Below are 19,016 nucleotides of genomic sequence, written 5' to 3'. Positions count from 1 at the left end.
CTGGGTGCTTGTGTTGTTTTGGTATTGCTGTTTATACTATTATGCTATGGATACTGTGGTTAAACAAATTTGGAGCCATCCTGTCTGCTTGCTTCTTTCGTTAGTTAGTTAAACAACTAGTGGTGCCTTGATTACTTGTTACTTCTTAAAATTTAACTCTGGCCTTGTGTATAGTTCCCTGCTCTATGAAATGCTGACATAGCTTTTTGCATCAATGGGGCACTACCACTTCTTTCAGTCTCATTCTGTCAGTGTTTGGGGGTGGGTTGGACATTGCTTGCACCTTGATCTCATGCTATGGATCTTTTTCACATGCCCCCACTCCCATATGAGGGGTGTAATGGGGTGGCTACCCTGCTCCTAAAATAGAAGGGGTTAAAAGCAGCCCTGAAGAGGGCTGTGGCTGGGGATGACTGATTGGGGAAGCAGCCACAGCTGTGCCACGCCCCAATCAGGCCCCAGCTGGCCTGTATAAAAAGGCTGTCAGCCAGAGGCCCAAGGAGTCTCTCTCCAGGCTGGGAGAGAGCAGGGTCTGGCTGCCTGCCTGATAGGGTATTGAGGGTGGTACAGTGCTGGGGAAGGAGCAGGCTCAGCGGGGGCGCTCCAGGCTGGCAACTCCCCAGGCTGTAAGTCCTGGCCCAAGGCCCATAATGGTACTGGGAGGCAGAGGAAGGCAACAGGTCCGAATCCCCTTGCCTATGATGAGTGGCCTTTACACTGCAGTCTGCCCCAGGGAGCAGGGGCTTGGTGATGACTGGCAGTAGCCCAGACTGAGGCAAGGTGGGGATAGTGAGTTGGGTGTTCCCCAGAAAGGGGAGACCCAGAGGCAGAGTGTGGGGATACTGCCAGGGGGCAGAACCCCAGAGAAAGGGGCACTGGGGTCTGTGAGGGACATGGGAGGTGGGGGGGAGGGCAGTGCAGAGCTGTGCGGATCACCAGGCCTGCAGAGGGCACTCCAGGCTGGAAAAGCACTAATTCCCAATGACCAGCGGGAGGGTGGTGAAACACTGGAATGCGTTACCTAGGGAGGTGGTAGAATCTCCTTCCTTAGAAGTTTTTAAGGTCAGGCTTGACAAAGCCCTGGCTGGGATGATTTAATTGGGGATTGATCCTGCTTTGAGCAGGGGGTTGGACTAGATGACTTCCTGAGGTCCCTTCCAACCCCGATATTCTATGATTCTATGAGGTGCTGCAGGGGTGAGTCCGCTCCATTACATGGGGTCACCTGCTCCAAAAGCTTCATTATGAGTGATACTGTGGATATACGCTCTAGATTCTTCTTAGGGAATCATAGTATTTATCACTTCCATTGTGCTTTTCATCCTGTCAGCGCTTTGTGGGGTGTGGTAGGTATGGATCATTATTCCCATTTTACAAACAGGAAGATTAAAGCACAGAGGGTACAGTCATCAGCTGCTGTAAATTATAATTGCTCTCATTGACTTCAGAGGAGATATGACAACTTACACCAGCTGAGGATCTACCAAAGTTTAAATAACTTCCCCAAGGTCACAAGGAAAAGGCTGTACTGGAGCTGAGATTAGAACTCAGGACCTCCTGACTCAGTCTCCCAGACAAGACCTCTCTCTAATACATTTCAGCTAAGGTATCCAATGTTTGAGTTGGGCTGCTCTCTTTTCCTGGCCTACCCAGTACAAATATTTAATACTATAATCCACTATTTTGTACCACTTTCAAAATATTTCCCTCAAGTCACTGGTAATAAAAATAACCATTCATCCGTGCGTGTTCAATATCTAAAACTTCCTGGAGCTACTAACAATAAATACTATTATTTGCTTGAAGCTAACTTTAAGTAGGAGTTGCTTAATGAACTCTCTTTTCTTGTTATAAATAATGACTATACTTACTGGTTGCCTTGATGACTAATTGGCACAATCTAAGTATTTCTTGCAAATCCTCAGATGAATTGTAAAACAGCACTGAACATGGTGATTAAAAAGAGGATTATTTCAAACCCTCCACGTCTGGTTCAAACCCCAAACACAGTCTGATATGCAAGGTTGGGGAAAGAAGGTGTGAAAGGAGCCACACAAGCCAACCTTCTCTAAAGCACTCAAAAGGTTGTTAGGATGTGGACACACTAACATGCCAGATCATATACTAAGACTCTTAGCCCTGGTCTACACTAGGAGTTGAGGTCAAATTTAGCAGCGTTAAATTGATTTAACCCTGCACCCGTCCACATGACGAAGCCCTTTTTTTCCGACATAAAGGGCTCTTAAAATCAATTTCCTTACTCCACCGCTGACAAGTGGATTAGCGCTGAAATCAGCCTTGCTGGGTCAAATTTGGGATACTGTGGACACAATTCAACGGTATTGGCCTCCGGAAGCTATCCCAGAGTGCTCCATTGTGACCACTCTGGACAGCACTCTCAACTCAGATGCACTGGCCAGGTAGACAGGAAAAGGCCAGGGAACTTTTCAATTTCATTTCCTGTTTGGCCAGCGTGGCAAGCTGCAGGTAAGTACAGAGCTCATCAGCAGAGGTGACCATGATGGAGTCCCAAAATCGCAAAAGAGCTCCAACATGGACCTAACGGGAGGTATGGGATCTGATCGCTGTACGGGGAGAAGAATCCGTGCTATCAGAACTCCGTTCCACTTTTCGAAATGCCAAAACCTTTGTCAAAATCTCCCAGGGCATGAAGGACAGAGGCCATGACAGGGACCTGAAGCAGTGCCGCGTAAAACTTAAGGAGCTGAGGCAAGCCTACCAGAAAACCAGAGGCAAAGGGCCACTTCGGGTCAGAGCCCCAAACATGCCGCTTCTATGATGAGCTGCATGCCATTTTAGGGGGTTCAGCCACCACTACCCCAGCCGTGTTGTTTGACTGCTTCAATGGAGATGGAGGCAACACGGAAGCAGGTTTTGGGGACGAGGAAGATGATGATGATGAGGTTGTAGATAGCTCACAGCAAGCAAGTGGAGAAACCGGTTTTCCCGAGAGCCAGGAACTGTCTCACCCTGGACCTGGAGCCAGTACTCCCCGAACCCACCCAAGGCTGCCTCCCGGACCCGCCAGGCGGAGAAGGGACCTCTGGTGAGTGTACCTTTTAAAATAGTATACATGGTTTCAAAAGCATGCGTGTTTAATGATTAATTTGCCCTGGCATTCGCGGCTCTTCTGGATATACTCCCAAAGCCTTTGCAAAAGGTTTCTGGGGAGGGCAGCCTTATTCTGTCCACCATGGTAGGACACTTTACCACTCCAGGCCAGTAGCACATAGTCGGGAATCACTGTAGAACAAAGCATTGCACTGTATGTTTGCTCGCGTTCAAACAACATCTGTTCTTTATCTCTCTGTGTTATCCTCAGGAGAGTGATATCATTCATGGTCACCTGGTTGAAATAGGGTGCTTTTTTTAAGGGGACATTCAGAGGTGGCCGTTCCTGCTGGGCTGTTTACCTGTGGCTGAACAGAAATGTTCCCCGCTGTTAGCCACGGGGAGGGGGGAGACAAAATGCGACCTTGTAACGAAAGCTTGTGCTATGTATGTAATGTTAACAGCAAGGTTTACCGTGAAAGAGTGTACCCATTGTTCTATAACATGTGTCTTTTTAAATATCACTGTCCCTTTCTTTTTTCTCCACCAGCTGCATGCATTTCAAGGATCACAGGATCTTCTCCTTCCCAGAGGCTAGCGAAGATTAGAAGGTGAAAAAAACGCACTTGCGATAAAATGTTCTCTGAGCTCATGCTGTCCTCCCACACTGACCGAGCACAGACGAATGCGTGGAGGCAGACAATGTCAGAATGCAGGAAAGCACAAAATGACCGGGAGGAGAGGTGGTGGGCTGAAGTGAGGGCTGAAGCTGAAAGGTGGCAGCAGCATGATGAGGAGGCAGGATTCAATGCTGAGGCTGCTGGAAGATCAAACTAATATGCTCGAGCACATGGCTGAGCTGCAGGAAAGGCAGCAGGAGCACAGACCGCCGCTACAGCCCCTGTGTAACCAACCGCCCGCCTCCCCAAGTTCCATAGCCTCCTCACCCAGACGCCCAAGAATGTGGTGCGGGGGCCTCCAGCCACGCAGCCACTCCACCCCAGAGGATTGCCCAAGCAACAGAAGGCTGGCATTCAATAAGTTTTAAAGTGCTGTGTGGCCTTGTCCTTCCCTCCTCCCAGTGCTTCCCTCCTCCACCACCCCTCCCGGGCTACCTTGGCAGTTATCCCCCTATTTGTGTGATGAATTAATAAAGAATGCATGAATGTGAAGCAACAATGACTTTATTGCCTCTGCAAGCGGTGATCAAAGGGAGGAGGGGAGGGCGGTTAGCTTACAAGGAAGTAGAGTGAACCAAGGGGGTGGGGGGTTTCATCAAGGAGAAACAAACAGAACTTTCACACTGTAGCCTGGCCAGTCATGAAACTGGTTTTCAAAGCTTCTCTGATGCATACCGCGCCCTCCTGTGCTCTTCTAACCGCCCTGGTGTCTGGCTGCGCGTAACCAGCAGCCAGGCGATTTGCCTCAACCTCCCACCCTGCCATAAACATCTCCCCCTTACTCTCACAGATATTGTGGAGCGCACAGCAAGCAGTAATAACAGTGGAAATATTGGTTTCGCTGAGGTCTAACCGAGTCAGTAAACTGCGCCAGTGCGCTTTTAAACATCCAAATGCACATTCTACCACCATTCTGCACTTGCTCAGCCTGTAGTTGAACAGCTCCTGACTACTGTCCAGGGTGCCTGTGTACGGCTTCATGAGCCATGGCATTAAGGGATAGACTGGGTCCCTAAGGATAACTATAGGCATTTCAACATCCCCAACGGTTATTTTCTGGTCTGGGAATAAAGTCCCTTCCTACAGCTTTTGAAAGAGACCAGAGTTCCTGAAGATGCGAGCATCATGTACCTTTTCCGGCCATCCCACATTGACGTTGGTGAAACGTCCCTTGTGATCCACCAGAGCTTGCAGCACTATTGAAAAGTACCCCTTGCGGTTTATGTACTCGCCGGCTTGGTGCTCTGGTGCCATGATAGGGATATGGGTTCCATCTATGGCCCCACCACAGTTAGGGAATCCCATTGCAGCAAAGCCATCCACTATGACCTGCACATTTCCCAGGGTCACTACCCTTGATTTCAGGGGATCTTTGGTTGCGTTGGCTACTTGCATCACAGCAGCCCCCACAGTAGATTTGCCCACTCCAAATTGATTCCTGACTGACTGGTAGCTGTCTGGCGTTGCACGCTTCCACAGGGCTATTGCCACTCACTTTTCAACTGTGAGGGCTGCTCTCATCTTGGTATTCTTGTGCCTCAGGGCAGGGGAAAGCAAGTCAGAAAGTTCCATGAAAGTGCCCTTACACATGCGAAAGTTTTGCAGCCACTGGGAATCGTCCTAGACCGGCAACACTATGCAGTCCCACCAGTCTGTGGTTGTTTCCCGGGCCCAGAATCGGCGTTCCACCACATGAACCTGCCCCATTAGCATCATGATGCCCGCATTGCCAGGGCCCATGCTTTGAGAGAAGTCTGTGTCCGTGTCCTCATCACTCTCGTCACCATGCTGACATCGCCAACTTGCCCAGTTTCTCTTTTGCCAGGTTCTGGTGCTGCATATACTGCTGGATAACGTGAGTGGTTTTTAATGTGCTCCTAATTGCCAAAGTGATCTGAGCGGGCTCCATGCTTGCTGTGGTGTGGCGTCTGCACAGAAAAAAGGCGTGGAACGATTGTCTGCCGTTGCTCTGACGGAGGGAGGGGCGACTGACGACATGGCTTATGGGGTTGGCTTACAGGGAATTAAAATCAACAAAGGAGGGGTGGCTTTACATCAAGGTGAAACAAAAACAACTGTCACACAGAATGGCCCCCTCAAGGATTGAACTCAAAACCCTGGGTTTAGCAGGCCAATGCTCAACCCACTGAGCTATCCCTCCCCCTGGTACTTCTGGAAGGACTGAATCTCCATTAAACTTTTCAAGGTGCCCCTGACAGACCTCACCAAAATGATTGTCGGCCGTTGATTTCATGGAGGTAGGGAGTGGGCAGCAAATGAATACAAAACAAATCTGGTGTATTTCTTGTTTTGATCCACTCCATCTATCTTTTACAAATTCGACCTAATATCGTAGTGTAGACATACCCTTACGTAGTGTGATCATACAATGACTGGTAGGTGTATATGTTGTTTCTCTGCAGAAGATCAATAATATGTTCCCACTCTTCAGTGCCCTGGATGTCAGGATTCGTATGACAGAGGACTTGCACTATGCCAGCCAGGCAGCATTTAATCCAGTGTCTCCAAAATGCACCAGTAGAAAGAGGAAATAATACTGAGTATTGTTACAATGCTACACCTGTATTTTTGCACCTATTTTGTTTTCAGAAAAACAGTTTTACCAAACACATGCTTGAGTATTCCAGCTCTAGCTGATGTTTCACATGGACTCTAACTAGACCCTTTATTTTGTTTATAAATGATGATGCTACATGTTAATCTTCCACAGAGACACCTATGTACACTATACAGTTATTAATCCAAAGAGGAACTACTATAAGAGGGACCATGTCTGGGGTTTGAGACAATTGCTGTTAGCGTCTCATTATGTTTTTAATTAACACAACAAATGCAGTATCACAACGTCACGCTTTGCCTGCCTCAGGGGATCTCATTAAATATATCTGCAAACTGGAAGAGATAGCACGGCGTTCTGGTGCGGGGGGGGGAGGGAGAGAGAGAGAGAGAAAAAGCTGCTACTTGACCCATTTCAGACTTCTTAAAATAATTTTCAGACATCAATGGTTCTCAGACTCTTGCTTACTACTAATGAAAATAAATATCAGCAGCTACCATAAGCAGAGGAACCATGATGAATGGCCATAGTCTCCCATTTCTCTCTAGATGTTCCCTAGATGGTGAGGTTTTAGACCCCCCTCCCGGCACACACACAGTTACCATGATAGAGTCAGCCAGCATATTGTCCAATGTTCTATTGTTTTTACTAGGCTCTGCTCCTGGAACTGTCTTTACCAGATTTTGTGCCTTGATTCATCCAACAAAGCACTTTAGCACATGCTCTGTTTTAAGCATGTGCTTAAGTCCCATTAAAGTCAGTGGGTCACTTAGTGCTTTCCTGAATAAGGAAGGGTTGCTGAATCGGGATGTTAGGGATTGAGATCCAGTGTCTACTGGAACTTTCCACTGACTTCCACAGTGGAGTGACCTCTTCATGAACAATGTTAAACCAAATCTCCACTCCCAAGCCAAGGTGGGAGAGCAGTGTCAGCTACAGTTCCTATCAGCTTGTCAGGAAAATGACCTTCCTTTTTCCAATAAAGGAAAGCTAAGGGTTGATCATATGCCACATCATCAAGTGATGTCACTCCACTCAGCCACAGCTGTGTTTAATAAAACCTCACAAGGGCCAGAAATAGTCACCCCTGGGCCTGATATGGAAACACTTTTGATGCCTTTAAGGGACAGAGGAGATGCTGCCCAGTGGAGTCAGGGATATAATGAAAATGGTGCCAGATAATGCAGGGCATCTTTCCTACTTAAAAGATAAAAAGTGATCCTTATGCTTCATCATCTAGCAGATGGCAATAACTCATCATCCTTGGTTAGTCCTCTAGCTGCTTGCACGTGTCTGTAACCTATGTCTTTGTGCAGCCCTGCTATAGAGGGTATCAGGTGGATGGGTAGGTAGCAGAACAAGGGGATCTAAACAATGAATTTACAGAAGAAATGAAATACCAGCTCCCTGAAAAAAATCCTATAGTGTGTGCCATGACAAGTTTCAAAAACCTCCAGCCTTCCCAGCAACTTAGGAAAGAATGCAGCATTAATTTTCTCTTTATACTCTTTAGATACCTGAATTCATGAGTGCATTTTCACTGGCTAGTGAATCCAGAAAGCCAACAAATTGTGCCAACATCTTCTTAGCTCAACAGTTTTCTATTTTATAAAGGAAATTTGATAGCGATGATAAACAATTTTTAGATTCTCCCTTCCTATCATCTTTATAGCAGCAGAGGATAAAAGTAACATTATAGGATACAGCACAAGGGGGAGTAATTTTGACATCTGGCTGACAGAACTAATAGTAATCATGTTTAGAATTTAGAATATGTTTCATGATTAATGGCTAACAAATCCTCTCAACAACCCTATGCGGGAGGTCTTATTGTCTCTTTATGATGACAGGCAACCTCAAACTGATTATATATGAACATTGGGATGAAGATGTAAAGTCTTCCCACACTATTTTATGTAAGAGAATCTCAGCTATATATGTAACTGAGTTTTTAAGCAAGTGTTTTGATATTATAATATTCAATAACCTATGGTGGACTAAGCTTTTTGATTTACCAACAGTAATAATACATAAATAACAATTGGGGAGGCAGTGTGGTCTATTGTACAGAATATTGGACTGGGACTCAGGAAACCTGGGTTATATTCCTCGCATGCTGGGTGACCTTGGACACGTCACTTCACCGCTCCGTGCCTCAGTTTACCCATCTGCAAAGTAGGAATAATGATATTTACTTCCTTTGTAAAACACAGAGATCTACTGACAAAAGCGCTACTTAAGAGATAGCTATGATTATTATATAATAAATAATAATTCATTGTGCAGTAAGTTTTTTTGAGTTGTCATAAATTTGGGTGTTTTAACAAATAAAACGGAAACAAGGCTGCAAGATCTATAGCAAATTACTTGTCTAAGGGTACAAGACATCTCTGGGGGGTACGCAGGAGCAATTGTGTAATGGTGGGTTTTATTTATTAATTATTTTATTTATTGCATTTTCATAATAGGCTACTCTGACGAAGCTTTAAAACTCTGTGTGAATTTGTTATATAAAAATGATGGTTAACTTACTTCAAGATGTACCAAGGAGAACACAGATACACAGAGATGCTGACGTACAGAGCCCTCACCTCCAATCACTGTACAGCACGGGTTCAGTTGCCCAGCAACTGTCCAGTGTAACTGAGCTCAGAACTTAGTCAAGATTTTTTTCCCTCAGTTGTACATTTCGCACTATAACTATATTTGTACATAACAGTCAAATATGGACAGATGGCTAAGTACAGGTAGTGTTAAGTAAAACACACAAAGTATCAGTGATGAGAAGGGTAGGGATATGCAGGCATGTGGTAGATCTGGAAGGGGGTACGTGGGCAGTGGGTAGATCTGAAAGGGGGTATGCAATAAGAAAATTTTGGGAACCTCTGGTATAGCCTGTAATGATCAATAACTTAAGTCAGAAATGCTGGAGGTTCTCACACGTCACCATTGCAGTTCTCTGTGCTTTTTAGTCTCATTATCAAGACAGCAGTATTTTAATGTACAAGCTGTTAAAAGCTAATCTTAAGAAGGAATAATGAAATAATATACTTTGCTTTTGCCACTGAAGAGAGTAACTAAAAAAAAAAAAATCTGTTCCAAAACCTCAGTGTCTGTGCTTAGTTTTGAGTCTAAGGTTTCAATCCTGAGAGAGCAACCAGTCGATGATATCATTTGTGTTAAGAAGTAATTGATGATAGGGTGCTGTAAAGCCATATGTACAGTATGTCATGTCTAAAAGACTGCTCCATATGTGCAAGGAGTTATTAGTAAAACTGTCCAGAGACAAACACAAGGGAAGGTCAAAGGCACTTTCTCCTGACGTCTGCAAACTAACACTCTGCCTAATGGAGTTCCAAGTTAGACATTACCAAAGTTATTCCAGTCATTCCAAAGCTCTGAAAACATCCACAGCAAATCAGTTCAGAATGTCTCCACCAAATCTTACTTAATGGATCTGAATGCAAAACCACTATAAAGAAAACTGCATCTTCTCTAACTGAGCTTTGAAAGACAGAGACTTTGGGATGGAAGACATTACAAATTATCTGCCAAGCATTGTTCTAATTTAGTTGTATTTCTAATGGTATATTTAATTACTAACAAATAAAAAAATCATGTAACAAGAACGTGATCTAAACACACAAAACCAAGAAAATTTAATATTCACTAATGAAACACACAGCCTCTGTTTCACCCGCTCTTCTCTCTGCTACAGTCAGATCCGAACTAAGAGTGGGTGTGGCAGGAATACGTTACTCTCCAGTAATTTAAGGCCATTCCAGATGGCACAAATTAGAGCCACTCTGTTGGTACTTTAACCCACATGAGGACCATAATTGGCCCCTTGCTATCTCCAAGATCAGAGGGGTACAAAGATAGCCGTAAAATGTCCCTCAAGGTGTGACAAGCGTAGCACAAAAGACCAAGAGGATCCGGTCTTCAGATTTTAACTCATGTTGATTCTCTTTCATGTCCCACCTGATGGGATAATGCAGAATCATTAAATCTCAGTGCTTTTCTGAGTTTACTCCAGTCTTTCGAAATGTGTGCCTGAGTTTGTTTCATGCCAGCTTGATGTTTGCGTAGCTTCCTTGGTTCAAAGGATTTACTCCAATCTGGGAGTTGAATAAGGCCGAAAGTCTTTTGAAATTGAATTCTCTTCATTTCTATGGTATTATAATAGCAATTCCAAATGGAATGGGGTTGGTGTGGGTAATAGATATTTTTCAGATAAACAGGTTCATGCAAAAGGGTGAATTTTTCACTGAAATGCTCCATGCCAGAGAACAAACAATTTAGATAACAGTGCTTTTTAGAGAGAGAGTTCTAGCACATAAATTATTTTCCTTTGACACAAAATGCATTGAAAAGTTATGTGTTGCGTACATCTTAACTAACAGCCAAATGAATAGGACATTTAAAAATGCATAATTGGTAGATAGATGTTAAAATGAAGATCCTTCACACAGCACTCTAAAAGGTTCTGCTATGAAGTATTAAGCATATGTTTCGTTTATGGATTAATAGGCGGTCAAGATCTACAGTTTCCAAAGAATTTTCAGTTTGCAGTTCCCTGATCCGATACAGTTTAATAGCTCCTTCAGAGCCATCATGAGGTGTTGAGTCAAGTGCAGTAAAGTGCCTATCAAGAATTGTAAATCCATGGACTAAAACCCAGCATTAAAATTTTCAGTGACAAAACCATCCTGCATGTGCTCTGTAACTTTGCTGGGGGGCGGGGAGGAAAGCAGCCATAAGGTAATTAATTACCTATAAAACTGAGATACTAATTTACTGTAATCAGTACACTCACATTTATAATACTTGAACTTTTCTTTGCACTTCTCTAATGTAAAGTAACTAAATATACACACACACCCTCTTTTTTTAAGGAAGATTGGTGGGGCAGTGCGGGTGGGGGGAAAGAGGGGGAGAAGTGTTCAGACCAGAACATATACATTTCAGCCTAGTGCAAATTGTCAATACTGGGTATCAAACCACAGAAAATGAGGTTTATAATAGAAATGAATTAAACCTACTAACTAAAGCATAGCAAGTACCTTTCCCTAGAAGGCTGCTCACCAGTATTAACATTCTGATCCATAAAGCAAAAAAAAAAAAAAGGTACAGTATTTTAAATAACATAATTGATTTATCTATACCATATATGTACAACGTGAATGTCTAAACATCAGTGGAATAAAATCTATGAAGCATGATAAATGCAATAAATCTTTACACATTTGTTCCCTGATTTAGTCTGGTAACTGTCTATATCCCACATTCAATTCTTCTTTCTAGTTTGCCTCTTGTGGTTGCTGAAGCTTATGTTTCAATCCTGCATCAACCCTTGATGAAGAACCTATCAGCATGAGAGACAAAACATCAGCATCAGAACAGAAATATGGGGGAGCAAAAGGAGGAGCGCAGAGTTTTCTTTTTACTTCGTCAGTGGTGGGTTGGTAGACCTTCTACGGATAACTTTGACAAAATAATATGTGACTCCATACACACACTTACTGCTTACAAAATTATACAAATGAGTACAATATATTATAAATAAGTATCTTAAGAACGTGCTAATAAAAAAGTGCCCCTTTCAATAGAAGGGGGTAAAGATTTTATGTTGAAAATACTGGGGCCAAAATTTTCAAATGGGGATGCCTAAGATTAGGCACCAAGGGCCTGGTTCAGCAACCACAGTTTCATAGATTATAAGGCCAGAGGGACAGTTGTGATCATACAGTCTGACCTCCAGCATAACACAGGGCACAGACTTCCTTGAATTAATCCCAGTTTGAACTAGAAAAACATCCTATCTTGATTTTAAAATATCTATTGAATACACCACAGCCCTTCATAAGTTGTTCCAATTCTTAATTATCCTCATGGCTTTTTTTTTTTTTTAAATGGGACTGATTTTGAGCCAGAATTGACTGGAATTCAGCGCCAACCACTGGATCTTGTTATACCTTTGTCTGCTAGACTGAAGAGCCCTCTATTATCAAATTTCTGTTCCCCATGTAGGTACTTACAGACTGTGGTCAAGTCACTCCTTAACCTTCCCTTTGTTAAACTAAACAGATTAAGCTCCTTGAGCAATGTTTTCCAATCCTTTAATCATTCTTGTGGCTCTTCTCTGAACCCTCTCCAGTTTTTCAACATTCTTCTTCAATTATAGACACCAAAACTGGACACAGTATTCCAGTACTAGTTGTATCAGTGACAAATTCAGAGGTAACCTCTCTATTCCTACTAGCTATTCTCCTGTTTTTATGTCCAAGGATCACATTAGCCTTTTGGCTTCAGAATTGCACTGGGAGCTCATATTCAGCTGATTATCCATGATAACCCCCAACTCTGTTTCAGAGTCACTACTTGCCATGATAGAGTCATGGCTTACACTCTGTTCCTAGACGTATGGCCTTACATTTGGTAATATTGAAACACATATTGTTTGCTTGTGCCAAGTTTACCAAGCAATCCAGATTGCTCTGTAACAATGACCAGTCCTCTTCATTATTTGCCACCTCTAAATCTTTGTGTCAACTACAAACTTTATCGGTAATGATTTTATGTTTTCTTCTTTTATGTTAAATAGCATAAAATCAAGAACTGATCCCTGCAGAACCCCACTAGAAACAAAGCCACTTGATGATGTTTCTCTGCTTACAATTACATTTTGAGACCTACCAGTTAGCAAATTTTTAATTCATTTTTTGTGTGTCATGTTAAATTTGTATCATTCTAGTTTCTTAATCAAAATGTTGTGCAGTATCAAGTGAAACACCTTACAGAAGTCTAAATATATCACATCAAAACTATTACGTTTGTCAACCAAACTTGTAATCAAAAATGATATCAAGTTTAGTTTGAGAAGATCTATTTTCCATAAACTCATGGTGATTAGCATTAATTATATCACATTCCTTTAGTTCCTTTTAATCAAATCCTGTATCAGCTGTTCAATTATTTTGCCCAGGATGTCAGGGCAAATAGACCTATGATTATAGTAGAACCACAGAGTTACGAATACCAGATTTAAGAACTGATTGGTCAACCACACACCTCATTTGGAACTGGAAGTACGCAATCAGGCAATACAGTATAGTACTGTGTTAAATGTAAACTATTAAAAAGATAAAGTGAAAATTTAAAAAGGATTTGATAAGGAAGGAAGGAAACTGTTTCTGTGTTGGTTTCATTAAATTAAGATGGTTAAAAGCAGCATTTTTCTTCTGCATAGTAAAGTTTCATTCATAGTAAAACTGTATTAAGTCATGTTCAGTTGTAAACTTTTGAAAGAACAAATATAACAATTTTGTTCAGCGTTACGGACATTTCAGAATTACAAACAGCTTCCATTCCCAAAGTGTTCATAACTCTGAGGTTCTACTGTACTTGGGTCTTCCTATTTAATAACCCTTTTAAATACTAGCAAAAAATTAGCTTTCTTCCAATCCCCTGGGCCTTTCCCTAGTGTTTCAAGACTTAATGAAAATCAACATTTATAGTTTAGTGAGCTCCTCAGCCAGCCCTTTGAAACTATTAGTTGCAAGTTATCTGGACCCGCTTATTTGACAATGCCTTACTTTAGTAGCTGCTGTTTAACATCCTCCTGAATTACTGTTGGAATGGAAAGTATTTAATCATCACTCGATGCTATAAATAAATCATCTGTTTTATTGCTCAAATGCAGAAGAGAAATATTTATTGAACACTTCTGCCTTTTCTGCATTATTATTGACAATTCTACCATTTCAATCCAGTAATGGACCAATACCATTGTCAGGATTCCTTTTATTCCTAATATACTTAAACTCCTCCTTATTGTCCATAACTCTGCTGACCACAGATTTTTCTTTTTGTCCTTTTACTTCCCTTATCAATTTTCTACAATTCATAGTTACTGATTTATATTCATTGCTATCAACTTCTTCTTTTTCCATCTGTTATATATATAATTTTTTCATAGCTGCTTTCACCTCCCCACCTAAGTCAGGTTTGTTTTTTAACCAGTGTAGCCCTTCTTTCTCAATTGTAGGAGTGTGGCTTTCTGGGCATCTAGTAAATGTTCTCAAACAACCCCCAGTTAATATTCATATTTTTCTATTTAAATTCTTAAGCATGTGTGTAACTTTAAGCATGTGTTTTTAAATATTTATGTGCTTAAAATTATACACACACTTAAGTACTTTGCTTAATCAGGGCCATAAGCTTGATTTTCAGAGATGCTGAACACCCAGCAACTCTTATTGATTTCAGCTGGAGCTGTAAATGTTCAGCACCTCTGAAAATCAGGCTACCTATTTAGGCTGAATAAAAAAGGAACTTATGTACCTACCTTATGAACCCAATTTTGAAAAATTGGAACAGTAATCTTTGCCATCGCAAATACAGTGCATGCAGAATAATAAACTGTCTGCACAACTGTTCTACTAAAGTGTCACCAATTAAGAATTAATTGACTGAATGTTTAGATGTTGCTTCCTAAGCTGAGCATTTCAGGCAGGTTCCTGGGTAAATGGCACCACCTTCTGTCTTCCTAGAGCCATGGGACTATTGTTACTCTACTGTGTAAAGTAGATTGTGAGTGTATATATTGTTTTTGCTGAATTTCTTCAGTTCCAGGGGAAGTGTTTTGACCTAAAACTATCTTAGTTACTGGAGATATCTTTTTTGTAAATACTGTAATTTATTTTAATATGCATTTATTTAAAATAATAAAAAGACATGTATCAAAAGCTCTAGGCACCCTAATACATCATTAGTAATAGAATAAAAGATGTTTATTTTTGTTTTTTTTAAATGCAAAGACAATCTTAAAAAGAAATCCAATTTTTTTTAGACAAATTTCAGACTACATACACAATCTCATGTTTATCTTTACTCATATGTATAGCCCCTTGGTGTTACTTTTGAGATTTAGATAATACATTTAATTTCTATATTAAAAATTTTAAATCAATATTTTCAGTCACTGAAATATATGTTATTTTAGGATTCAAACATGGTTCTACAGGTGTAAATGCTGAAGTCCTCACCCAAGCAAAATGCTAGAGGAGCTGAGCAAGGACTTGAGGATTTTGGCCTGTTCAGCAAAGCAGTTACACATAAGCTTAACTTTAAACGCAAGCAATCTTACTGGCAATCAAGAACACGCATAGGCTTGAGTGCTTTGCTGAATTGGAGCTTGGACTTTAGGCCAGAGCTGTGAGAATATGTGATTTTTCAGTTCGCTAGCAATTAAGAAAAATATTTCAGATTGACCTGAAAACAAAATTTTTCCAAATTCTGGGAGAATCAAAACAGTTAAAAATAAATTCCTTTGGGGTTGAACAAAATGTTTCGGTCAACCTGAAGTGAAACAGTTAATTTGTATTTCAAGCACTTTTTTAAAAAATTGCAAATAAAATTTGAGGAAACTTCAAAATGAAAAGTTACTTTGAACCAAAAAAATCAAAATACTTCATTCTGAAAGTGTTGAAAACCAAACATTTTGATTTTTTCAGACTGTTTTCTTTTGGGGTATAGGGATCCTGGCTGAAACAATCTGGTGAATTCAACAAGAATTCACAAAACATTTTGGTGTCACTGAATCTGCATTTTCACCAAAAAAAGAGGTCCAGCTGAAGAATTTCAGCCAACTCTACCTTAGGCTCTTCAGCATCTTCCTTATGGGTTTCCAAAGCTGCCCCACTTACATTACATTACATATTAAAGATGGGCTGTGACTAAAACCACAGCCCCCAAAGCTCGTAGAAAGTTCAGATCCAGGTGCCAACTTCTTGGCTTGGGCTCATTTCTAATTACTTCTAAAAGATATTACTCTATACATAAAGGATGTAAAGCCTTTGTAATCTAAAAGGCTAAATCAGACACCCAACCATGTGTGTGCTGGCATAGCACCCAAGCTCTGCATTTCATTAGCCCTCTCTACGTGATCAGATTAATTAAACTCTATGCTTTTATCTCCCCTTGAAATGACGAGGCTTCATGTTTGAGTTGTGATTTTTGAAACTCTGAAGAGTTACATAGTGATAATAGCACCTTTATGCAATGTTATTCTATAGACATCTTTCAGGCCTTCAGACTTGTTTGTATTTCTACAATGAATTCCACTTGTGCAGTTATATAGCTTATTAAATGTCTATACTTATGTTTTAAATTACACCTCTGTAAAATATTTTAATGCTTTTGGCTTCTATTGAACGTGTGCCACAACTTCACATTTCAGAGCAGAGATTTGTAACTTCAGGTCACCAAAATGAAAATTTAGTGAGTCCAAATTGTACAGAGTCAGTCTGTGCTTATTTGAGTTCCAGTACAGTGCAGCATAGGGGAAGGATCAGTTCCTGGGAGAGATCAAGTTCTCAATATTTTTGAAGCTACAGGTATGATAATGGAGTGTTTTCCATTATAGTAGTGAAGATCTTAGGAGATGGGGATTGGCACAGCCCGTCACAGTTAATTTCCTTTGCTTCTCACAAGAAGTGAGTTCTTCCAAAACATCCTTCGAGGATTGATTCTTGTTCTCTTTCTATTTTCACCCGTGGGCCAGGAGTCTTGTTCTGAAGTTGTGTTAACTCCCCAAAGTGTCAGCACATGTTAATTTTGTTTTGATTTGTTCAGGCTTGAATAATACTGGAAAGAACACAGCTATGAGTCACAGTGAAGAATTAGCATCTTCCCCATAAAGGGGCTGGTCAGGCCTTGGGTTTGGGTCAGACCCATCTCGAATTGGTATTTTCCTTTTTTTAAGAATATTTGTTTAGAGAAAGAGGAAAGACACCAAGCCAGATCCTGGCCCATGCTAAGTCCCTTTTGTGCTTCTTAGGCAGTGCTAAAAGGGACTTAAAGCTGCCCTAAGGGGACAGCTAGGATTCCCCTCAGGGGCTCTCTAGCAGCAAGCAGGCACTGGAAGGGATATGGCCAGAGTGTGCTCTTCTCTTGCAATGCCCACTGGTGTAATGGTCCCGACAAGACCTTACAGCCCAGCACAATGTAGAGCAATCTACCTTCCCAGCTGCTCCCAAGGATTAGAAAGGGGGCAGAAAGTCACATACCCCCATGCTACTGTTACATTGGCACATCTGAGGATTCAACCCAGAAACTCTCAAGGCAATATCTACTATACCTAATGTATGCATCTCTTTCAAGGGAATTAGGCAGTTCTTCTGTGCAATTTCACAGTAAAGGTAACCAAAAAAGTAATTTTTTAACACAGCTAGAGTTATTTCATGTTCCCCGATGGATGGGCTGAGTCACGGTTTCTAAGCCCCATACATCAGAAGAATGCTCTTGTGTACTGTAACAATTTGGGGAATCTGCCTATGTACAGAATTCTGGTGAATGTTATGAAGTTATGAAATTGTTGTACCAAAGAATGCATCAATGTGGATGTGGAGTCAGCCGTTTTCCATCAGGGCTGTAGTACATCCTCCCAGATCAGGTACAATGGTGGGGTGTAAGGCCTGTAATGATTGCCTGTTCAGGTAGAAGAAACTTGGGACAATGTGTTGGCTACAGCCTACAGAAACCAGTTTGACCAAGTTTCTCTGCTGGGAGCTGAGGAAATGGCGAATGGCAAATCCCCAGCATCAGAACAGAGAAATCAAAGTGTTGATGCAAGCCTTTAAAAAACACAGAGGCTGGGTGGGTCTGGAAATACTCAGATACACAGGAAAGTTCATGGAGGATAGAGAAAGAGAGGGGCACGCTTTCATAGCAAGGGGTCCAGTTTAACTGCAGGACCAGGCATGGTGAAAGAAAGCAAGCTGACTTGGAGCAGAGAGGGAGAAACACACACCAGGACTCTGAAGAGAGGCCAATTGCAGGTGAGGGGGATCCAGGACATCCCAGAGGATGGTCCTATACCCATAGAACTCTCCAGGGTGGTGAGGAAACTGAGGCAGGGAAGTGCATATAGATGTGTTTATTGTTTTGCCTAGATCTGTGTATCTGTCATGCTATCTAAGTAAAGAGTAATGTGTTTTAGAATCCTACGCAAAGCCTAGCTGTGTACCTGGTGGCTTTCATTGTCACGTGCCCCTGAAGGGGAACTATAAACCCAGACTATCCTCATGGCTGGAGTTCTACAAGAGGGCGTCCTTAAGCTATGGGGCAGTCTCAAGGATCAGCACTAATACCAGGACTAAACAGTTGGATTGCAGGGTCTCACCTCTCAGAAGGGAGTACTACACAGATGCACCCCTAAATGCGCCTAGAAACCCCTACCAGGGACAGTACCTGGACTGTTTAGACTCAAGAGGCTTAAAGCACATGGGTCCAGTTTGGTGGGACCCAAACAAAACAGCCGGTTGAGCATCAAGCTATAGGGAGCAATACCAGGACTGCATGTATGACATGTACACAAATACTAGTGCTGATCCTTGAGACTGCCCCACAGGTCGTTAACATCAGTTTAATTAAATTTTGTTTGACAAAAGTTGAATTTGCTCAACCTAATATAATCATTGTTCAAAATAAAAATAATCATTATGAAAGCCAGGTAAATGTGGAAAATGTAATGGTTGTTATTGGTAACGCATTAAATTAAAATATTAAACATTTATAGAGTCCATAGTGTCTCTCGTTATACTTGACAAAAATTATAGTGTAGCAGAAATGGTCATTTCCAGTGTGTTCTTGAAATGATGGTAATTTTGGTAGCTAAGGAATTT

General features: G+C 41.6%; 1 protein-coding gene across 18 annotated transcripts in view; it reads right to left on the bottom strand.

Moving 5' to 3' along the window:
* The window catches only part of IQSEC1 (IQ motif and Sec7 domain ArfGEF 1), a 692,283-nt gene that overhangs the window by 186,017 nt on the left and 487,250 nt on the right, over positions 1–19,016 (bottom strand). The window lies entirely within an intron of this gene.

This window comes from Chelonia mydas, chromosome 7, assembly GCF_015237465.2.
Source record: "Chelonia mydas isolate rCheMyd1 chromosome 7, rCheMyd1.pri.v2, whole genome shotgun sequence".
In the NCBI taxonomy this organism is placed as follows: Eukaryota; Metazoa; Chordata; order Testudines; family Cheloniidae; genus Chelonia; species Chelonia mydas.
This window is presented reverse-complemented; position numbering and strand designations above follow the sequence as displayed.